This window comes from Python bivittatus, unplaced genomic scaffold (genome assembly GCF_059951505.1).
Source record: "Python bivittatus isolate LINGU-HERP-01145 unplaced genomic scaffold, Pbiv_v1 ctg000080_np1212, whole genome shotgun sequence".
Taxonomy (NCBI): Eukaryota; Metazoa; Chordata; class Lepidosauria; order Squamata; family Pythonidae; genus Python; species Python bivittatus.
The window spans coordinates 56,226,230-56,250,837 of NW_028277035.1; the positions used below are offsets into that span (position 1 = coordinate 56,226,230).

Below are 24,608 nucleotides of genomic sequence, written 5' to 3' on the forward strand. Positions count from 1 at the left end.
GCATATTGTTGCCTGAAGCAATTTATATGGAGCATCCCAGAATAATCTAGGGAAGGAGCTACCAAGCAATACAAACTATACAGATCCTCACAAATCCCACATTATTCCTGATTATTCCAAGCTGCTATGTAGGCAGCTATAGATTATTCAGTATGTTGACTTAATCCTGTTCTCTAAAATCAGATGGTAAATTGTGGAAGATGCCATGTTCATAAATGTATTAAGTTTTCTTAATTTAAAATTTGTCGGAATTACTAGAAATGTGGAAACTAGCTGTCTTGCTAAGCAGTGGAAGAGCCTAATTCATATGGATTTCCAGACAAACAAGAAATATTATTTCACAGTAAATTCCCATTTAAGCCATTTACTCCACATTCTCAATACAGTCATTGTATGGTGTAAGAATGCACTCAAATCTATGGTTGTGTAATGCATGGCACATTAGCTTGTAGTTCTTGCATGATCTCATCCAGAAAGTGTTTAGGAAATACTGTAAGTGCTTTAGGTAAAGTTTGGGTGAATGGTTTTAAGTATGATGTCATTGATAATGCTACAACATTCCTAATTTCTTTCATAGAAGTGTACAATAGGTGACTTTACAAAGAATGTGTCAACATTCCAAAAGTGCAAGGTACCTTTTCTGCATAATTCAAGATCAGTGGTGCAAGTTATTAATTTTGTTTTGCAGAACAAATTGCTTTCAGACTTTGACAAAAAGTAAGTTTTGGACTCTTTTCCTCCAGGCTTCTATCCTTGTCATAGATGACACGGGGGGGGGGGCGGGGATGGAAAGTGCTGGGTGATACAGCTGGATTCCTCCACTTAACTCTTCATGCAACCATTTAATAACAACTTGAATGAGCTGGAAATGTATGTGTGTGTGTGTGTGTGTGAGAGAGAGAGAGAGAGAAAGAGAGAGAGAGAGAGAGAGAGAGAACAACCCAGCAGCAGATCTCTGGCATATCCAAATCAAGTATTTGGGGTACCAACCTTGGCAACATCTTTGCACAAAGATCAGGATACCAACCACTAAGTAGATTTAATACTACTAATTGACATTTTTGCCTTCATTTTCCAGAAGTGCCAAGATAAGGTGCTTTCCAAGGGTTCCTTTCTGTCCCTACTTCTCCCTCCATACCTGCCTATAATGAAAGCAATGAGACTATTCCTCATCTGTTTGGATATTGATTATTATAGAGTAGCATGGATAATGAAAACGGTGAAAGGGCGTTGAGCTGCAGCTATATGCCAGTTTAGTTGAATGCTAAAGTGTAGGTACCCTGGTCAAATTGTATATTTCAATGAATACTTAAGTGAACAGAAGCTGATCCAACATCCACATAGCACAGAGTTAAACATGACATCGTTCTACAAATCTGCATGCATGCTTACTATTTATGTGAAATCATTAACAAATTCAAAATAAAAAGCAGTGAATGTAACAGGTGCAAAAGTTTGGACACCCTGTCCGTCAGTACCTTGGTAATACCTCCTTTGGCTGAAGTAACAGCTTCCACATATTTCCTGTAGCCAGCTAAGAGTCTCTAAGAGATATTTCTTGGTCTTTAAGCAAATCTCCTCAGTGGTGAAGAAGGCAAAATGCTGGCCCCTTCTTAGAATTTTTCCCCACTTTTCCTTGTGGTCTTCTAGCTCAGAAATATATCTCTGCATACACTGCATGTTTGAGATCTTCTGATAGATTTTCAATAGTATTCTAGTCTGAAAATTGTAAAGGCCACTCCAAAACCTCTATCTTTCTGTTGTGTATTTCATAGTTCATTTGGAAGGATATTTCGGATCATTGCCTTTTGGAAATATCTAACCTCTTTTCAGCTTAAGATATGTTGATATTTAGTTGAATCCATTCTTTCTTCCACCAAGACAATATTTATTGTGCTCCAGGCTTCCATACGACTCCAAGGCATAGCAGAGCCCAGCTTCTCACCCTCCTCCTCCTGTGTTGATCAATTGACAAGCTGTCCCTTTCTTCAAATACTTCTAATGAAAGAGTTGGTCCCCAGATTGATAAACGTTCAGATACATCATGGAAACATCCAGCTGTGAGCTTCTCCATTATCCATGAAAAGAACCTACCACTTTGCTGGATCACAGGAAGGCAGAAAGAAAATAAAAAAGTCTCAACCCTAAAGCACACTGAGATATAATGATCCTAGTTGAGAAATAGTTCAGTTGTTGGGATTCTTGTTAAGCCCATCCCTTTCTTCTCAATAAATCTTGTTAAAAAGACTTTTGAGAATCATGCTTGTAAAATAATCACTTCCACTTTTAGGCACCTTTTTCTCCAAATTTATCTTGCATGATTGGGGTGAAACAGTTCTTTTTTTTTTTTTAATCATTCCAAAGCATTTATCCTAAAACATTTGGTTTTCTTTTGAATACTGTAGACAATTACTTTTGTGATGAGGTCAGAGAAAATATTTCCTTCCAACAATTATCCCATGTAGGTCATTGTGTAAACAACATTAAGCCATTCACATAATGTACCATGGACCTGTGAACTTTTTCAGCAGGTCATTTACAGAGATCTGTGGTTCTGTTTGGCAGGTCTGACCTGAAAATCAGAGATACAGTATTTCTTGGTCTTTAATTAAGCAAATCTCCTCAATGGTGAAGAAGGCAAAATATTAATAGGTAAGAAAGAAAAGACAAGAGTTACTCAACTCCTATTTTGGTTTAGTCTTCACCATCAAAAAATAACGTTTTCCATCAAGAATTTATGAAAGGCAAAATGAAGGGGCAGGAATTTATCTACTTACCTACCTATTTACCAATCAGTTTTTATAGCACCCCCCTTCCCCCAAACTCAAAAGACTCTGCGCAGGTTACAACAATTATAAAAGTAACAATAGGAACAGATCAACATTATTTTAAAAAACAGTAATAATAAAGCTTGAGAGTGAAATTGGGAATACCTCTCTACTCTGAATGACTTCAAAATCTTCTGGATCACACCTTAAAAGAAGAAGCAGATGATCTGGCCAAACCCAAGTATATTATCTTGGAGAATTCCAGGAGAACTGGTAAAGTCCTGGAGAGCAATTGTTGTCCCTCTTTTCAAAAAGGGGGTATCACAGGCTTTTCTGGGTACAGGAATGTGATCTAATACCAAGGACTAAAAAATACTGCTTGTGAACTTTTTCAGTTTCATTAACACAGCAAAGCAAGTCAAACAAGTTTCTACTTTTGATTTGAGTCAGCATTCCTTTGCAAGAGTTATTTGCAACTAGCTAAGCCCAAAGCCTTCCCTTGGCTCTCCCGCTCCCTCTGCCCACTTGATTGATAACAGCAATAAACAGCAGCTGAAGTTAGAAGTGACTGCCCAGGCATTTTTAAAGTCAACTGTTTTCCTTTACTGAAGACATAAACCACCAGAAAAAGTTTCCTATATCTAGCAAAATCTACCTTGTTATGCCTATAAGCCTAACATATCAAGTATAAGTATTATTTTTGCTATTTCTATGCCTAGATTCCCTTTCACTTTCTAATTAGAGATAAGAAAGGGGTTTATTATAGTAGCCAGCATTCTCTCTCTCTCTCTGTCTCTCTGGCTGGTAGAACTTGCTGTCTCCCATCTTGGCTTCAGCCTTCTGCAGAGAGACTTTGGGCACTGGGTAGATTTTGTTCTATTCACTGGTATTCTCAGATCCCACTGCATTCTCCCATTCTAGGGAGCTCCCCTCAAACCAACAAATCTTCATCAGTTCCATAACTACCAATTTAATGTGGTCTGCCTCCATCAACATTTTTTCTAAACCTTTGTTGAAGGAAACTTCAACAGCCAAAGCTGTCTTGAATCCATCACAGTTTTCCAGCCATTACATCTCCCTCTGACTTTATACAAAGGTTCCTTCTTCTTTCCAAAATCCCTTTTTTAAAGACTTTAGCTGTTTAGAGTTATTTATTTATTTATTTATTTATTTATTTATTTATTTATTTAACTGGTTGACATACAATTTTTAAAAGAATACATAATTTAAAAAAGGAACATGACCCCTCTGGACAAAACCACATGAGTAATATCAAAAAAGTTGCCAGGGGCTCCACAAACACTCTCATTCCAGCCTGAAAACAGAGCCAGATCTTAAGGGATTTACAGAATATTTGAAGGCTGGGGACCATATTATCTCCGGGGGATGCTGTTCCAGTGGGCAGGACCATGGCAGAGAAGGCACACTCGGTCAATCCTACAAGAAGACAGCATTTAACTGAAGGGACCCAGAACTTACCCATTCTGCCAGATCATACCAGGCAGGTGGAAACAATCAGAGACAGGTGGTCCCCAAATCACCAGGCGCTATGGCATGAGGGTTTGTATTAATTAATGAAATCCAATTTTGAGGCTGCCAACTCCTTGATGACTATGGGAGGTTTACAAATAAAATAAAAACAATACAGTACATATAGAAAGAGAACCCGGCTGACCAGAAAAACGGATGATGACCAGCTCCTTGAACTGCACCCAGAAGCTGACTGGTAACCAGTATAGCTCATGAAGCAGCAATGGCATGTGGGCTTATGAGGAACACTCATTACTGCCTGTGCCACTGTATTTTGAACCAGCTGTCTCCTATGGGAAAATACTATCTATACAAAAATGTGTTACTTAGTCTACACTCAGAGTTCTACTCTCAACTAAAAGAGCTGTGTGTCTGGGTGGCTAAGTTGCAGGATGCTAGAGAGCCATGGTCAGTAGCAGGTTCACATAGAAGGAAAAGTACATCCTGCAAACTACAGACCAATAGTCTGACATTCTAGAGTAGATCATATAGAAACTTATCTATAAGCACCATAAAAACGTGATAATTACCAAAAGTCAGTATGGCTTTATTAATAACAAATCTTCCTAGACAGTCTAATCCCCAATTCTGAATAATTTCCTTAATAGATTGTAGAAAAGTTATAGGCATAAAATACCTTAACTCCATCAGAGTATTTGACAGTTCCCCATGATTAGCAAGCTCTTTAGATGTAGGTTAGGAGTCATAACAATTAAATGGTTATACACTACTAGCTGTCATGGGTGGCTCTGAGTCCAATTCGGAGCCAGAGTCAGAGGCTCCACCAGATGAACAGCAGGCTGAGCAGTCAGAGGTGGGGTTGGACAGCATGCAGCCGGAGTTAGTATCCAATAATGAGGTGGAAGAGGTGGAACCACCTGATGTGAGGATGAGGCGCATGGAAAAAAGAGGCATTCGGTGAGGCTACTCGCAAGAAGGGAGCCTTGCCCTCTGAAATGAGGAACACCGGATGTCATTATAAAATAGGCATGATGGAAGGGGAGGCTTCGGGACAACAACCGTCTAGTACCCCCTTGTGCCTCCTTTGTATTTACTCACGTCTCATTGTGTGTCGCCAGTGCCTCGCTCGTGTCTCTGCTTCAAGTAAAGACTAGATTTGGGATACTTTAACTTGGATTCCTGCAATAGTCAGGGGGTTGGACATTATGTCTTAAATGTCCTCATCCAAATCTATGATTCTATAATTCTATATTTACTCTTACTTCTAAAACCATATATTCTATTGCCCTGTTGCTGTAATCTTCAAGATGCACAGCTTTGAAATAATGCCTTCTATATACATTGTTCATTACTGTGTGATCTTTTAGTTTTTTTTCCCCTCAAATGAATAACCTTTAAATAAAAGAAATTACATCATTCATCACTTTAATTTAGTGGTTGGAGTATCCTTCCATACTATATTGATTAAAACAAAGAGCTATATTATAATGTCTCAAGAAAGTAGCTACAAATAAGGATTGAAGATATTTCACTGATAGATTTTTTTTAAAGCAATAGATATTATTACAGTAAGTGAAAGGAAATTATCTGCTCTCTGTTGTAGACCTGGAAATAACCTTCTGTAAAGGGCAACTTTCATTGTTCTGTTCCAAATGTATTAATGCTAGAAAGGATTGCTAAATTATATGTTCAAAGACCTTAATTACCTTTAAAAATATAATTTTCTAAAATAATCTCAGTATAATGGCACTGTTTTCTCTTCCCGCTAGTTATACAACAATGGTTATGATTCTTTTTTTTTTAAATTATCATTCTGCCAGCACCCTCATAAATCTTCAGTTGTATTGAAAGTGTACAAGCGGGGGTGGGGGGGGGTAGGGAATGAGTACACTAGCTCTCTCTTTTCCCTTCCACATGTAGGTGATGTTCCCTTTGTCTACAAAAATATTCCATGCAAAAATCACTTGGAAAACCAGGGTTCCCAATCACAGGAGCCTCTGCAGAGTAAGGTTGGGGAAAGAAGAAACAGAACAAGATCAATCTGCCCCTCCTTGAGTGTAGGGCAGAAGTGCCTTAGTGCTATCAAAAGTCTTGGGTGCAATTCCCAAAGACCTCCAGAAGTCCCTCCTAGTGTTTGGTCTTGGACCATAGATACATTTTGATTGTTTGATTGGCCCTTCCTAAATTGTAATACTTAATGTGACAAGAGTAGGAAAATAGTAACATCAGGATGTATAAAAATGCTAGCTAAATCCCTCGTGAAAGCGTTTCTCAGCCAATTATTTATTCATTTTGATAATTAAATCAGAATAAACTAACTAATTTGGGAAGCTGGCAATAAGATTCTTTGGCATATCAAAGGTGATAAATTATAATATATTGTATATTAACAAGGAAATTTCTAAAATAAGTGCTTCCCTGAGTGGTAGTGAATAGTCTTTGATATAGTGGTGCACTAAGTATAATGATGTTGTTTTCCTGGCTTATTTATACATTGCCACCTTTTCTTTTTCATGTGTGTGCTTTTTTTGGGGGGGGGCTCAGGAAACAAGGGACTTATACCTTCTGGCATCTGTAGAGGCAAATCTTCAACAGGTATAGTTTTTCTCTTCTTGGAGAGGTAATAGCGGGAAAAGCTGATGCTGCTGAATTGCCCTGGACCTACTGAAAAGGCACAAGCAGAAATGTCCCACCAGGAGAAAACATAAAAATCTGCTAATTGGAAAGCATCCGTATGTTTACTGATAAGACAAGAGTAAGGCACAAAAACAAGTAATCTGGAGCATGTTTTGATGTTAAAGATTGTCAGTCCCTTTTGTCCACAACCTCTGTGCATTCAGCTGGGAGAAAAGACCTGTTCACATGCTCCAGAAAGAGAACTCAGCTCTCCTTATAGTCCAGAGCCCTTTTATCAGGGTTCCAGATCATGGGGACAGCTAAACCTGTGTTCAAGCCAAAGCTAGTATACCTCTCCTTCTGACCTTGCAACTGAATATGGGGAGGAAGGGAGTGTTAGGAAAAATAAGAGATGGGATATGCAGCCCCATTCTCTACTCAATTTGAAGCCCTCATGTGTTTTGGTGTAGAGATTAAAGAAGATGATCTTGACAGAGATATTGTCAAGATATCACACTGCTCTGTTGTCTAGGCAAAAGGGGCTGACACATTTTTTAAATCCAGAACACTGAGATAACATTCAGAAGAGGCTCAACAGATGCCTCCCTAGTTCACTGAGCTATAAGAAGGAGAAGGAGGAAGACCACAATCAGACTTGAAAGATTCTGTTATTGTGTTTTCAATAAAAGTAGTTTTAGTCTTTCTCTTGAGTTGATTTCCTGGTTCAGCCTACCTAATGGGCTGATATCAGATAACTACTAGATAAATATCAGTACACATATTGCAGTAGTTGTAGAACGTTATGCTCTATAGACAGATTATTATTATTATTATTATTATTATTATTATTATTATTATTATTTTAAAACTATTATTATTATAGTAGCAGTATCTTTATACAGTTTGATGCACTATGTGTTCATAATGTTAAATTCAGTGTAGGAGAAGTGACAAGAAGCGAGGGCAGAAGAGAGAAGGATAGAAATGGGAAAATATTCCAGTACTTTCTTGTGATTAGATTTACATTACACTCCTATTCATATCTCCTTGAAGATAAGTCCCATTAATTTCACAGCCTTTATTACCAAAGATTAGGAGTCTTTTTCACCTTCCACACTCTGACTATATCACTTCATTTTCACATCAGAGGTGTTTCTGCACTATTTTGGTACAGAAAAGGATGGGTACTGAAAGTCAAAGGTAATTAGTTATTACTGACCCAATCTGAATGACTGGGGAAAATATTCCCCAAATGAAAAGCCTGTTTGGTATTACAAGAAGGATTAACATCATCACACAGTGGAGATAGTCCCCACCTCCCTGAATCATACTGGTCACATTTGAATGTCTGCACTGAGCATTCTTCCATATTCAAAGGGTCTCTTGATAGCATAGGGTTAGAAATGTGTGAAAGTCAATACCACATATAGGTCTAAAAAGGAATCCCTCAGTGGAGGAGGTTCTCACTCAACTTGTGGATATCTTTCCAACTTAGATATCACATTTCAAGTTTGTTTGCTTGTTTGTTGATAAAGGCTAGACTCATCCCCATTGCTAGAGTGGGGAACTGGAATAGTTGAATGGGACTGAAGCCTTGGTGGCATCCTAGATGGAATTCTCAAAGTGAGAGATGCAAGGCAGCAATTTGTTTCCATGGCCTATTATAACCAACCATTGGCCTCCTTTCCTCAAAGGATTTGTCCTGAATATTTTCCTTTGGCTTCACCAGAGAAGACATCAGCAAAGTTCTCTCCCTTGGCTGGAATCAATTGCCACTTGGTCTCTTCAAGGTGGCTGAAGGAACCAACATAGAACCAAGTCTGATGTTACTGCTGTTTCATAAACTGCTTTGGAGGTTTTTGAAATTGATGTGGAAAGGAATACCAGAAACAAATGAATGTTACTGGAGTTGGCATTAAGCATCAAGAGCTCTGTAAAAATTGTATTTTTAATTTTCTAATAGAATGAAAGAACCAGTCTTAACTCAGCGCTGTGAATATGTGCATATCGACTTTAAGAGAGCCTTCAATGGTTGCTACCCCTTTCTTTCTAATATTGGGCCTCTTCTTCCTTTTGGCACAAATTTGGAACTGTGACAATGTAAATGAAATTCTTCAGAGGTTAAACTCCCTTTTGGAGTTGATAATAATAGTAACAACAGCCCCAACAACCATAACAAAGAAGCTCGTTTTAAAGCTGTCTTAGTATGAAGTGTGTTTTTTGAAGAGTGGAGCCATTATCTACTCCATGCTGAAGAGAATTCCACAGTCATTGGTACAAAATGGGTGCATAGATCTTATTATAGCAAATAGTAGAATGGCTTCTCTAGAACATTTTATGAGAATGGAGGAACATATCTAAAAGGGCATAGATGTTCAAGGTTCCATAAAGATTCAAGAGTTCCTTGAATTGAGATCAACCAGAAATGCACTATTTGTCAGAACATCTCATGCTCTAGAATGATAGAAAATCATTCTATCTATTACTATGGACATATATTTACCTGTCTCTTCTCAGCAATCCATTCCCCATCCAGAAAAGAGAGTTGCAAATGACCTTTGATGATCATAAAGCAGGCCATGTTTACTCTCTCTGCTTCCCCTTCCCTCCCATGATTTTCCATGGTTTGCTCATGGTTTCCTTGCTCAAAAATCCTGGAGAATCATTTTTAAAATAGTCCTTCAGTTACAATGCCTACAACTAGAGTATGACATTATGATCCTAGCTGAATGTATAATTCAGGTATCCTGTTGCAACTGCTTAGTGATTCGTTTTAATTGCAGAATGTTTGCTGACTTTTTAGAGGAGGAGGAGGAGGAGGAGGAGGAGGAGGAGGAGGAGGAGGAGGAGGAGGAGGAGGAGGAGGAGGAGGAGGAGGAGGACGGCGGCAGCTAATGTTAGCAATTAAGACAAAATCCAGGAAAGAACATCTTTTCTCTACCCTCTCTGAAATAGTATACCAGTTCATGATTTCTCCCTCCATCTCCTGGCCCTCCAAGTTGTAGCTGAACACGGTATCCTCTGCCTTTCCTTTCTGGCTGTGTGTCGATAGGGAGAGTGCATTCTTATTCATGTAACCCAGAGACCATATGCATGGAACTGACCTTCTGTAGTCAACAGTCTAACTAAGAGCTCTTCCTTATTAATTTCTAGCTGTCTTTTTCCTGAGGGAAAGCAAGGTTTGACAAATTATTCATTTCCACCATTCACTTTATCAGTGAAAATGTCCTTGTTTGACAGAATGCCAGTATATTTTTTGGAATACCCAGGCGTAGGAAATGAAGCAGAGATATCCTGTCTGAATGGGTGAGTGTTTTTTTTCGCAGCACCAAAGTCAGTGGAAATAAATACAGCACTTATGCCTTGTGCAGAAGAATAGTACCATTTCTGATTATGTTTAAGATACTTTCATCATCTTTCAGCATGAAAATCAGAGGTTTTTTTTTTTAATGTTCTAACAAGAATCTCCTAAGAAAACAATACTATGAGTATTACTTTTCTATGACAAAATGTAAAATGCAACTTTCTTTTTGGTAGGTATAATGCAATTTGTAGCTTCCTCCTATTTGTCCTTAATTCCAGCGCAGACCCCCTATGACTGGACTTTCAACTTCCAATGCACCAAAGGGCTATCATATGAGGAGTCTTTGGTGTTAAATGCCCCATTTTTGTCAGCTTGATACTGTATCATATATTAGGCAGTAGGATGAGGGCCAGGACCTGTTTTGGAAGGAGTTTAATGGACGAAACAGATGGCTTAACCATTTGCAAGGTTTTTCAGCCCCTCCCCCCAAATGCAAAGGGCTTAATGCTATGGCTCCACTCATTATGGGAAGGGCTTTGGGGATGAAAAAAGGGTAGGGGAAACCATTGTTTCCATGCCCAGGCAATATGTCACAGCCTACATCTTGTCTTCTTCCCATTTAATCACATGTGCAGCAAAGTTGCCTGCTGCAGAGGACATGGCGTCACCTTCCACCTTCCTTCCTGGCACGAATGACCTAAACTAGAGGGGAACTGTAGGAGCAGCAAGGTGGGGAGAATTAATATTGGGGGTGTGGTTTAATAGTAGGGGCTATTAATGTGGACATGAAGGCAGTGTATTGGGAGAGGGAAATGAGCATATAAAGAGAAAAGATATTTGGAGCTCACATGAAACAGAGGTACATTATTTAAGCTTGGGTGTTGCCAAAGTGAAAACATTCCTTTCTTTCCTTAGAAGAAAGTGCTGTCTAATCCAGCATTTGGTTGCAAACGCAAGTAGTCAGATGCTTTGGGGAACATCTCAAGCAGGGCAAGAAGATGAGTCTTTCCCTTGTTGTTGAAGAAACCGTTGTCTCGGTAACTAGGGATTAAAACTGTAACATGGCATACATGCAACAAATAAATTTCAGAAGGGGAAATTATTTGGGGACTTTAAGATTTTGAGTTTGTAGTCTGTATTAGTTTTGCTCTGACTCCACTTTTTCTTAGCAGGCTTTTTTTTTAACTTGGGATGATTATAATTATTTTAGCTGCTTATGTTATATTCTATTACAAGCAGAAAACCCAAAGAGAAACCAAATCAATACAACTTTATGGTCTTGGATAAATGGCTGTCTCCAAGTACTCCCACATCTAAATAGACTTTGGGTGCTTGTACACAGGGAATTAAGCCCATCTTTCCATCCTTTTCTGTCCCCAGGCTTAGGTATTCAGAAGTGCATTTAAGACCTGCGAAGTTTTAGCAGCAGCCTCATAGAACCCATATGGGAGAACAAGAGATTGTCTTCTAATGTGCTAAGAAGATCAGGGAGGTACAGTGGAAGAACACTACCTTCCTGAAATATGGAGAATTGGTGTCAAGTACTGTAGACAGTATGGAAATAGGTGGGCCAAGTCCAGTCATATAGCAGCTTCCTATAGTTGTATCATGTTAGAAGAATGAGGATGCGGGGGTGGGTGGGGCATGCCTACTTATCTATTTTTGGCATTTTACAGACAGGCATGAATGTCTCTTTCTGTTGGTTGTGATATCATTTGTGTTCCACTTACTAATTTATGTCCTCTGACAATCTGTTTTGCTAGGAAGTTATTTACAGTACACAGGTACATTTGAAGATGGAACAAAAAAACATGAAGTGAACTCTACAATAAGCTGGTTGTTAATTGCAGCCTGAGATCTTTCTGATGAGAGAAATGCAGGCAAGAGAGTATTCTATATCCATCCATTATTATTCAGTTGAAAAGGTTGTAGAAAGCAGACACTAATTTTTGTTTATTCCACTGCAGAACCACTGGAGGGCAGAACAGAGATAAATCTGTGTTCTAAAAGACCTTTGAGGTAACCTCTGATTTAATTCTTTCATATCATTATTTCAGTATACTGAACTTTCTCCCCTGTTCATTATGATGGATAAACCTGTACTGATCCTGCAGTCATGCACATACCAAAAATATCTCTAAACTTATACAGTTGCCTGATCAAGGCTACCTGAGGTATTTCTTAAACTGACAAAAGTAAATCTAAAAAGTACACTGCAAAAAACAATAATGACCAGAGAAAAAATTATACTAAGTTTAAATATGTCAAGTGTCAGCTTCTGGAATGAGACATATTTAGCCTCAGGGCTTCTACTCTTTCTCATCCAATTTCAAGACTTCAAAAAGAAAATGGGATAGAGAAGTCTCCTTTTTTAATCATTTTTGTGAAGGAAAAGATACACAAAGCTGTTGAAGAAATTATAGAATAATTCTCTGTTCTGACTTACTACATGGAAGTGTTAAGATATATTTTTTTAAAATTATGTCTCCATACCAGCTGCAGATGAAAATGTGTGTGTTCTTTTATTTACCCTTTATTTTACATTTTGAGTAAAACCATATATATTAGAAAACATACCTATGGTGAAGTAGTCACATAAAGCTTCTGGAAAGGGCAAGATGTGAGATGTTCAACAACTAAAAACTTGATCTTTACTACTCAAGTGTAAATTTGGGATGACTTGATGAAAGTGAGGGGTTACAGCATTGGGGGATTATTGGGCTAGAAAACAAGGCAAATAGTGACAGGCTGAAGAGAAGGATCAAGAAAAACAGAAAAAGCTTCCAAGGTTTCTCTCCATTTTCCTTTTGTGAGAATCCTGAGGACACTTTAGTTGTAGATTATGAATGGAATACACCTTATGAAATGAGGAACAGAGTTTTAGTAATGAGGGTTCAGTGGGAATGGGTGCTGGCATTGAGGTCTCCATTAGAAGAGGTGTTCTACTACTATAGATCCTGTGAACCATTTTGTGAATCTTTCCTTTAACTAAAAAAAAAAATGCAAATAAAATGCTAAAAATAATTTGTACACACCCTAACCTGCCATTATATTTTACCCTAAAAATATAAATGTAAAATGAACTTCTTTCTCTTTCTTTCTCTGTTATGCTGCTGCCAATCAAATCAGAACATAACCACGTTTTGCTGTGTGCATGTGGCAACCATGCAACAAAAAATGGATCGGCTCTGGCCATTCTTCAAAACTGCCCATTTTGTAATGTAAGCCATCTTCATTCTTTGGAATTACAGGTGGGAACTTACATATTACTTTTAGGAAAGCAAGCAAATGGAGCATTTTCCCAGGGCAGCCTTCTTGATGAGCCTGTTTCTGCTGCTACACCTGCTGCTCCCTGAGGGTAAGTGAAGGAAGCATGGAAATGATCTCCATTATTTATCCTGTACATGTGCAATTGCCAAGACATGATTGTGTTCCTTGACACAAGTGCCATCCCATCAGACAAAAAGAAACACATTTGCCCTTATCACCCCCAGCTTCCAGACCAAAGGATTTGCATATAGCTTGTGCTTGCTGAGGAAGAGGCTAGAGTTGGGAGAGAAATGGTGGACTGAAGATGGCTCTGCGAAAAGCATAGCCAATGACTGTGGCAGAATGAAGAGCCAGCGAGTAGACTGGCTCTTCAATAATTCCTCTGGATAAGGAGAGGACTTGAGATTGCCCACAAGTGCTCCACACAGTTGTTCTTCGTGAGGAGTTCACAAGACAGTGGTCTCCGGTGGATTTAGAGCTTTGAGAGACAAGGGAATAGTCATCTTGCTCAAAACGCGGTTGGTACCTTTGAAAGGACACTGAGTTGGCATACTTCCTTTTCTAATTACTTTCGGAAATTGCTTAACTGCTTTTCGGCTATTAGGAACCTTTGGATTAACAAGTTTACAGTATCGGGTGAGTTTCCTTCAGTACTTAGTGAAATAAGTTTTAACTACAAGTTTAAGGACTCAGAAATTTTTTGAGGGGAATAAACAGCAAAAGGGTGATTAAAACTTTGATTTTAGAAAGTTACAAATAGACTAAGGGTCCAGATAAATTTGACATAGTAATAAGATTTTGGAATTAATTATAAAGAATCCTTCCCATGGGAAAATGCTTTTGTTTTGAATTCTTTTTTAAAAAAAATAATAAGATAAGACTTTAAAAATTGGACACTAGAGGGAACTAAAGATTACAATAGAGGAGAACACTCAAACTCGACTTGCAGCTACAGAGTGAAGCAAAATATTTTAACATTGGTCACATTGAAGGATATTTTTGAACAATGAACCCAGAAGTTAATTTTAAGAGTGTCTGGCTCTATAGATAGGCTGTGTTTAAAAGATGTTATTGAAGAGGAACAAGTTTTCCCTTACAAGATTGAGACTGATTTGAAAGTGAATTTTAAAATGACAGGCTACAAGAATGACATGGAAAAAGAAGTTACACTGGACATACAAAAAAACCTGTATAAATTATTTAATTTAAAAATTAAAAGGGATATACAAATAACAAACCGAGAGTGACCTGGATAATTTTCTTATATTGGATTTACAAAAGAGGCTTGTTAAAGCTTTGAAGAATTTTGTGAGAAGGGACAAAGAAAAAATGAAAATAAATCAAGTTCTAGGACTTTATTTGAAGGGACTAAAGATCAAAACTCTGTATTCCTGAGTTTGTCTGTTTGATCAAGGTTAAAATACATATGCTGTTATCTCTGGTAACCCTTAATGGACTTCTGCTGACATCAGGACTGAAATGATGAGGCTTTATGGATTTGTTTGTAGCTAAGAGATGGGATATAGGAAGAAGAGATCATTTGTTGTAATTTAAGAGAAGGTGATAAGTTACTAACATAGTTTATATTTGTGATGGAGGGGGAAGCCATTTCTTTATATATTTCTTTTCTTTTCTTTTACTTTACTATATTCTTTCTTTTTCTTTTCTATTTTTTTTCCTGCACCTTCTATTTTTTCTTTTTTCTTTTTTTCTTTTCTTTTTTTAGTTTCTATTGGTTTTTATTGTTGTGATTGTAATTTTTAATAAAATTACAATTAAAAAAAAGAAAGAGCCTAGAGTTGGGAGAATCCTGGGTACTCATTGCCTCCTGAACTTTTCTTTAAAAAAATTCCCCCTGTGTGAGTCAGCCTTTCCCAGCCTAGTCATTTCTGCCATGCTGGCTCGGAAATAATGAAAACACTCTGATCTAGAAGTTCTAGATCCATGTTCCCAACTATGCTTAGTAGACTGCTAATGATCTGTGAAGAAACTGCAAATTGGGAGGAGAAAAAGGTATTGTAATAATCCTGTATATTTCTAATTATCATATTCAGTGTTATCTTATTATTAAATGTAATTGCTTCACATTCCTTATGTAATATTATTGTGTAACATCTAATGGATATTATTATTATTATATTTAATTTTAAATAGAAGCTGTTAGAACACGGGAATAAAAAAAACTGATAGTTTTTATTTGGCATGATGAAGCAAAGTGCATTTAAAAGGGCTTGATCGTCTGCATGAGTCCCAGTAAGTAATCTGCATAAATGAAAAGGCTGAGAAACACTATTCTAGATGAACAATTTCCCAAGAGTGGTCAGCATATTACCGTGCTGTTGTATGAGCTTTTTTTATGGAGCATATCTATGAAAAAACATTACCATTTTTAAAAAATTATTATTTTTAATTGGATTTAGGACGGAGCATATGAGTCCATTTTGTAATATAGTTCTTAATGTGCAATGATAAGAAAGTATCAAGTTTCTAAATTATTGCCTGCAAAACATAGAGAAAGAATTGGGGTACAAATGTATAGAGGTATCATTTCAGTAGTCTTGGCAATCAAATAATGTTAGTGTGCAATCAACCTCCTTTAGATGGCATAATTAAAAATCCACATCACATATCTAAATATTATTGATTGCAATATTATGTCACATTGCTGTTGGTTTCTCTAGTAGCAAATAAACTTCTTTTTATTCCCTGTTTTACTTTGTTTTATATATTTTTAATGTATTTTACTGTTTTTAGCTTTGTTGTACGTTGCCCAGAGTCACCTGTGATGAGATGGGTAGCTATATAAATTGATTAAATAAACAAACAAACAAACATTATATTGGTATCTAATCTTGATAGGAATAGTATCTTGCATTCTACATGCTTTTCCACTTTTAAATGTTATTTCTTTCATCTTTTCCTGCTCTGTTCTGTTGCTATCCAACTATTCAAAAGCAACCTAACATTTTCCACCTTAATACTCACCTGAAGGGAGTGTGTAAGAGTCTCCAATAATTGACTACTGTAGTAGAATATTCTCTTCTGAAAAGTTTGTTAATAGTGATTGAAACAATAGTGTTCATGCTGATAGGTGGAAGCTGCGATTTAAGAGAGGAAGGCTGAAAAAGCCCTTGCTTTCTTCACTAGCATTAAAATAATATTAAACTATATTAAAACTGGATTCACAATTATATCCAAAGTACTTTACCATGATCATGGGTGGCAAATGGGGGAGTGTTATTTCATTAAATTCTCCAGCAGCTCAGGAGAAGCCAGCTGTGTGTGTGAGTGTGTGTGAGTGTATGTGTGTACACCCCCCCCCCACACAAATGTAAATGTTGAGAAAATATTGCTCACCTTTTAAAAATGAAAACACTGATGGGAAAAGCCACTTTTCTTCTTTGAGAATAAAATAGATCCTTTATGTATAATAAATGGAATTCCACATGGGAGATAGTGAACATACGTTCCAAAGATGTCTTACAACTTTTCTTTAGAGCCTAATCTCAACCTTACGTTAGCCTCTTATTCCCAGCAAATAAATATATATTACATGTATTAAGATTTGTGATAAACATTTTGGGAAAGGGGGAAGAAAGCTTAATTGGAATGGTAACTTTTGACATGTTCTTTATCTCACAAGAGGGCAAATTAATTATGGTAACATTACGTAACGTAACGTAACATAATATAATGTATAACAACAAAAAACACTCTTCACCCAGTCAGCCCTAATTCAATCAATCTCCTTACCAAGTGTGTTCTGACAGCACAGAATCACACCAACTGGGTCAAAAACTCAGTTCCTCAGTTCCATTGAGGAACTGAAAAATTGCCTTCTCTCTTAGGAAGATGCTCTGCATCCTGGGAGCCCTTGAACTAGAAGAAGAATATCAAGGCTTTCAACCATTCTTCTCACCTTGATTAAGCAGGTAGGTAGCAGGAGTTGTGGCTTCGCTACTGTTGGAAACAAGTTCAGGGTTGCCAGGGACTCAGCAGTGAGTTCTGAATGGAGAAGCACACAACAGTTTTAGTGGCCTTTCTCCAAGTGCATTGTCTTGGAGAAAAGTATGCCCAGTCGGTCGGTTGATTGGGATTAGGCATTCTTAAAAATAACTATCAAATGGAGCTAGTTCATTGCTGTAAATTGGCTCTGTTGTGGGTTAAATTTAAGTGATTGGTCTTTTACCCAGATAAGATGACCCTTTGGGGCCATTCCCATGACACATTAGCTTGTGTTAGATGTCAAAAAAAAAAATGGCAATCATGGCCATGTGATTAAATCCCACCTCTTTTGTATGAGCATTGGCATCCTATGCACAGACGAAGGGCTGAGGCTTCAATTGCCCCACTGCAGCCACCATCTTCACTTTTTTGACACGCCCACACAGAGCAGATACTCCTGGCCCTTTTTCACTGACCAGTTAAGTTGCTTATTGAAAAGAGCCAATAAAGGTTTCTCTTTACAAAACCCTCAGTTTTGTGGTGCTGATCTAGCTTACAGCAACGAAGAATGAATTAGTCATATGATGGAATGGATTTGAGACAAAATACAAAAACTGACCTAATTCTTTTCCTTTATTTTACTGCATGGAAAGTGATAGCTAGCTGCTTGGAATAATAACAGAACTGACATTCCCGCTGTTAACAAACACGTATGCATAATTAAACATGTTTGTGTATTCACTGTTAAAAAGAAAAGGAGTACATTTTCTTTTAAAATTGGTTTCATTGCTGTCCCACCAAATAACTAATTAATTCTGCAAATGAATGCTCATTCTGTTTTTAGTTTACATTTACTCTATAGGCTCATTACTGAGAACAGTGTGAATCATAGGAATTATAAGGTCAAGATAAGAAATCGTATAAATAGGAACAACCTTTTCATGCTATCTATGACACATTTCCTCTTCAATGTTTATAGCCATTCAGTTCCTTTCCAAATCATATTTAGTATCATTTCAGCATTTGCTTGCATTGGCCATCCATCTCCTTATTAAAGAATAAATCTGCCACTTTTTAATTTTCTTGCCTTCTTGTCTCTGAAAGATTAAAGAAAATGTATCATCAACAATTGTTTAAGCTCATACATGTATAGTACAAATGAGCCACAGGGAGTGTTGGATAGTTCCTGATGTTGTTACATGTCTCTGAAAAGTACCTAGCAGTGTCTAAATCCATTTTGAAGGTGAAGGACCTTTGTATGGATGGAGTTTATGGATTCATTGAAAGGGACAATTTCTTTTCTCACTTGCACCTTAGCCCTGCCTCCTCTAAAGCTAATTTAAGTTTAGGGTTAGCCAATTTCCAGGGGCATCCATGGGGGATTAAAAAAAAACATCAAGATGCAGGTGTGATCCTGTGATCAAAGCCCCTCTCCCTTTTGTTGCTTTGTTGCTGCATGTCACAGCCACTGTCTTTGATTTTTCAGATCCCCCAACCCTGCCAATCTCATATTTTAATTAATAAGGTGGCAAGTATCATGCCAGCTGAATCTCACAGTTAGGGACAGTTTAATATGTAAAATTAATGACTGTTATTTCAATTTCCTTTCTTGGTTTAAATTTCTTATTAAACATTATTCTGCTTTTAATTCATTAACATTTGGCTGCTGGAAATCTTACTTCCAGAATTAACAAATCATTTTTGATTCACTCTCCTGAACAGATAAACATTTATAATGTTATTTTTCCTTGTAGCTAAAATTGTCTTTGCAGTCAGAGCAATCACCAAAGCTTGTTACCAATACAATTCTAATGTTTATTTTTTAATATGGCAGACAGGTAGTTTCTTGTCAGAAATAAGCACATCTGCAAGTGCAATAATTACTCTTTAATTAAGATAATTATAAAATAGGAATGTAAACACTTAAGGTGCAGTATGTCTGAACATTCTTTCCTTTCATATTATTCAAGCACTTACCTTATACCTGATTCCTTCCTGTCATCCTCCCCCCAACCACTACATCAATCCTGGATAATTATAGCAGCATAGACATAAAACAATCTCAATTACTAAATTTAAAATGGGTGGTTCATTGGATCTCATCTAGAACTCCAGAATACATATTTTGTCCTCATGTCATGTGGTCTTTCCATTGCACTCCCTTTCCATGTCCTCTCCTGCTTGTTTCCTCTGTACTGATAAAAAAAAAATACCCAGCGACACCCATTAGCACTAAAGCCAACACCCTGGAATTGCTTTTCAGAGTTGTGTTTTTAAGCTCATGGAATTTTTTTTTTTTTTTTGTATTTGGCCATAATCCTAGTTACCTATTCCACATAGCTTGCAGTGAATTTCTCACTTGGTCACTGATCCTTTACATACAAAAGTGGGTTGGTAGGAATTTGTGTCAAGTTGGCCCAGCTCAGAGCAATTATGTGATAACTTCAAATATGTTCCCTTAACTCATTTTCCTTGGCTCTTTTATCTCAAGTGTTATCTAGCAGGTTATCTTGCAGATCCCTTCCCATAAGGGAATGTGATAAGTGCAGCCACCTGCGCCCTCACTTGAAGTAGGGGATAAAGGAGAGGTCCTTCCAGGACCTTCACCCAATCCACTCCCCATCACCTGCTTTTTCTGAGTAAATAGCAAATCAGGAGGAGGGGCAGACAATTGGCAGCGCCCATAGTCTCTAAGTCAGTGTTTCTCAACCTTGGCAACTTTAAGATGTATGGACTTCAACTCCCAGAATTCCCCAGCCAGCAAAACTGGCTCTAAGTTGAACATACAAAAGCCCCTTCTCTTTCCCTGAGAAAGAGTCAGGAATATGCTAGGTTAAACATTGTCTTTATCTCATAATCTAGCACAGTCTGGATATTTCATAGAATCATAGGTTTGGAAGGGATAGAAGTCATCCAGACCAAGCCCCTGTTCAGGTCAGGAATGCGTTCTTATGATCTGAATCTTATGCAAACCAAGATATCATTTACCATATTAAGAGCTGCACCACACTGCTGGCTCATGTTTAATTTGTGGCTGACAAGGACATAAGATCCCTTTCACGTGTATTGCTTTCCCATCCTATATTTGTGCCTTACATTTTTCCTATACAGATGCAAAATTTGAATTTCTCCCTGTTAAATTCTATCCTGTTCATTGTAGTCCACAACTCAAGCCTGTCTAGGTTTAAATCTTCTCTCTTTCATGTAAAGTATTAGCCACATTTCCCAGCTTTGGGTCACCTGCAAACTTTATAAATGTCTCTTCGTTGATTAAAAAAATGTTGAACAGCATGGGAAAGAATCCTGTGGCACTCCACTTAATATTTTCCTCCAAGCTGAAGTGGAGCTATTAATGAGAACTCTTGGATATGGTCATTCAAACAACTGTGAGGCCATCTAACAATAGTATCATGGGACACTCTGTCTAGGTTTTGCTGAGCTCCAATGCACTGTATCTGTGGTATTCTCTTGATCTATTGAACTAGTAACTCTATCAAAGAAGTAGAGAAGGTTAGTGTGGCACAATTTCTTTGTGACAAAGCTATACTGCTTCCTGTTAATTGCATATGTCTATCCAGATACTCACAAGCATGGTGCTCGGTGATCTGTTTGAGGAATGTGGCCATTACAGGTATCAAGCTGATAGATAGTAACTTTGCCAGGTCCATCTCCTCCCCCTTTTTGAATCTGGGAATTGCATTGGCTTTCCGCCAGTCCTCCAGGGTGTTCTCAGTCAGGAATAGTTCTCCAGTGACCTCCTTCATCCCTTCATAACTGTAGGATGTAATTTGTCTGGCCTGGAGACCTGAATTTGTTTAAATTAGCTAAATTCCTCTTACAGTTTACTGTCTATCTCAAGCTGCAGTTTCCTTCTTCCTTAGTGACATAATGATGACCAGCTAGGGCTCCATTGCCCTATTAAGAGGAGCTTAGTAAAACTCTACTTAGAACGTCAAAATGAAGTTCTTCCCTCTACATTCACCAAGTTTACCCTTTTCTCCTCATAGCAGACCTACACCTTCTGATCTACCTTTTCTTTCCCACATAGCCCACCCCTCCCCCCAAAAAACCATTTCTTGTTGTTGTTTATGCTATGTATCACAAACTCAGTTCATTCTGAGCTTTAGCTTTTTTGGCAACAGTTCCTACAGCTTCTGGAAACTACCTTGCATCCTTCTTTGGCTGAATTCCCCTCTGTTTGTTTCCTATGCACATGCTTTTTTCTTTTCAGCATCTTAGAGAGCTCGGCTTATATCAGTACTGGGCTCTTTAGATTTCTCCCATTTATTTCTTGTGGGGATTGTTTGCAATTGTGCCTTCAGTATCTAATTTTGTAAAATTTACCAACCTTCCTGGACATTTTTCTCCTTCATAATTTCAAACCACTGAATCTGACCCATCTTCCTTCAGAGTTCATTAAAAACCTGCTCTTCTGAAGTCCAATAGGCAAGTCAGTTCCCCATCTTCTAGATATCACAAAAATCAAAGCGTCAGAGTCATTGAGCTGTTTCACCAAGAGGTCTACTGAAATAGTCTCCCTCTTCATAATTCTAAAGACAAATAATGGTTTGAATTGCAGTGAAACTTCCAGACTGAAGTACATGTTTGTATAGTGGAGATTGTCCAACAATGAGACTTCATGGTATTCATAGCGGCCTAACCTCCTTCTTCCATTTTCTTCTCGCAGATAATTCTTCAGATTTTGCTATAAAAACAGTCAAGTTCAATATAAGAAAATACTGTTAAGTCTGTCCTCAAAAATATTTAGGAAAATATTGCAATCTAATCATCCTAAAAGCCATTACATCTTGATCTTTGCTCAGCTGCAAGAGTAACACCTAAGATTATCAACTATATAATCAGACCTGGATGGGCAAAGAGGGTGGGTGCCTCACAAGGAGATGGGTATCTCTTGGTTTCAGGTATTGCACCAGGAACCAAATACAACTCAGGAGGAGTAGAAGAGGAGGAGTGGCAACTGTTATGCTAAAAACTATGAAGGGAGCCGGAAAGGCTGTTCTACAGATAAACCAAATGTGAACCCTTGTTTGTGAGGTTGGGCTTTAAGAACAAGCTTGGGGTCTTGCTATTGTATGGGCATCTTTACCATTCCTACCTGAGCTTCTGGACTTCATTGTGGGGTTGGTGTTGAGGTGTCCAAAGTGCTGGAAGATTTCAGTTTACCTTCCGTGGGAGAAGAGGCAGCTCATGTGTTCATGGCCATCATGTTAACCATGGCCATGTGCTAGGCAATCACAGGCCTGACCCTCACACATTAGACCTTGTTTGAGTCTTGATTCAGATAACACATGATCTAAGAGTCAGAATACTTTCTAGTTTCTAGGGAATTTTTCAATGCCACAATTCTCCACTGGGAGGAAAGAACTATTTTACTGGCCTGCCCACCTAATGGATCCAATAGGTTTTTCAAAGGTGTACCTGGGAAATTTCCAAAGGCTCTGGTGGTTAGTTCTGTAGAGTGCCTGGTCAACCACTGGAATAAACTTGACAAGCTTATTCCAAAGCAGACCCTCCCTGTCTTCTGATCCCTTGGTCTACTGAGGGGCTCTGGGAAATGAAGCAATAGAACAGACACATAGACCAATGCTAAAACAAACAACAAATGTGACCAAATATGGGTTAGAGCTCAAACTTGAGTCTACATCTTGGTGGTAAAAACACTGAAGCAAATTTATTTTCCAATTCTTACTACATTTGTAGATAACCTTGGCTTAGAGTTACCTGAACTTTACTGGGCAAGTCTGGACCAGAAGATGTGCTACTGGGCCATTATGAAAAAATCATTCAGCATCTGGAGGATAAAATGCTCACATCTACTCAGAGTTTCATACCAGCTCAGCACGTTGTTGAGATAATGATAGCTATATCTTGCATGATTATCCATGATTATTTTGCGCCCATGATCTTGAAGAAATGGATAGAGTATTCTGTGCCCTTAGTCAAGCCACACTGGGACTTGATGTCTGTTGTGCCTGGCTAGTGAAAGCTGATATGGAAGTGACAAGAGGTTGCATTTAGGTGGTGTGAAGCATCCTTCAGGGAGGGACACCTGCTTCCTACATTGAAAGAGGCAGTGGTACATTGTCCCCTCAAAAACTGTTGCTTGAGTAACCTATTTTAGATAACTATCACTTAGTCTTCAACCTTCCCTTTTTGGAGAAGGCTATTGAAAAGATAGTTGGTCACTAGTTACACAGTGCCCTGGAGGAAACAGATTATTTGGACTCATATCAGTTGGGATTCAGACCTGAGTATGAGTCAGAAACTGCATTGGTTGCTCTGGTAGATGGCCTATGGTAAGATCAGAAACTCTCCTGGTCCTGATGGATTTCTCAGCAATTTTTGATACCATTAGCTATGGAAACATTCTGGACCAACTCCAAGGGTTGGGAATGAGGCCATCATTTTACAGATAAGTCCTATATGGCTCAGAGCCTGGAAATTTATGAGATTCTCTGTTCCACCCTCCAGGTGAAATCAGGAAGAGCGGTCTTGCTGAAGATCCTTTCTTTGAGTGAATGCCATCTATGAGGACACTGGGGGCAAGAATTCTCAATGATGGCCTATGTTCTATGGAACAGCTTACCCCTAGGTATCCAGATTTCTTAATGCACCTGGTACAATTGACACAAAGGCTATCAGTGTAGTAGACTGGAATTTGCACTGCAAAGTCTTGCAGTGATTTTTCCTGTAATATTAGGAGTACATAAATGAAGAACTATTCATGATAAGTGCAACTTTCTGCCTTGTTCCCAACTAATCAAACAACTTTTGCCACCTCTATTGAAGACACGAGTTTTGGGGCAGCCTTCTAGCCCTTCTTTCCCTCTGTTTGTGAGCCACTTTGGGGAGACAATATAACAAATATATAGCACATCTATGAAATTTATAATGTGACAATAGTGGCAATTACATGATAGGAAGGAAATTTGAGGCTGGATGCAATGCTACTGTTTTTCAAACTCGTTTTTAAATTTAACTTAATTTTTTTGTTCTGCTTGTTACCTAAACAGAAATAAATAATTTCAGGTCTTCCAAAAATGTATCTCCTTTGGAAGATTTCTCATATTCTTTCTCTATCTCCCTCATACACAGACATATATACATCCAACAATCCTTCATCTTTTGGACCTCTGCCGACTGCTAAAGTATAAATGAAGATCAGACCACCTTTTGATAGAAAGCATTTTGCC

At 38.0% G+C, this 24,608-nt stretch overlaps 1 long non-coding RNA gene across 13 annotated transcripts in view; it reads left to right on the forward strand.

Annotated features, from left to right (window-relative positions):
* LOC148216712 (uncharacterized) overlaps nt 1-24,608 on the forward strand; it is a 134,119-nt gene that overhangs the window by 31,865 nt on the left and 77,646 nt on the right. For 5 of the 13 annotated variants that reach the window (XR_015794870.1, XR_015794866.1, XR_015794867.1 and 2 more), the window contains exons 2-5: nt 11,943-12,059; nt 12,147-12,198; nt 13,309-13,537; nt 17,298-17,381. This is a non-coding gene — a long non-coding RNA (uncharacterized LOC148216712). Of the gene's footprint in view, nt 1-11,942; nt 12,060-12,146; nt 12,199-13,308; nt 13,538-13,673; nt 16,147-17,297; nt 17,382-23,886; nt 24,401-24,608 lie in introns of those variants that run through there. The other 8 variants (XR_015794875.1, XR_015794874.1, XR_015794868.1 and 5 more) reach the window with 4 other exon arrangements.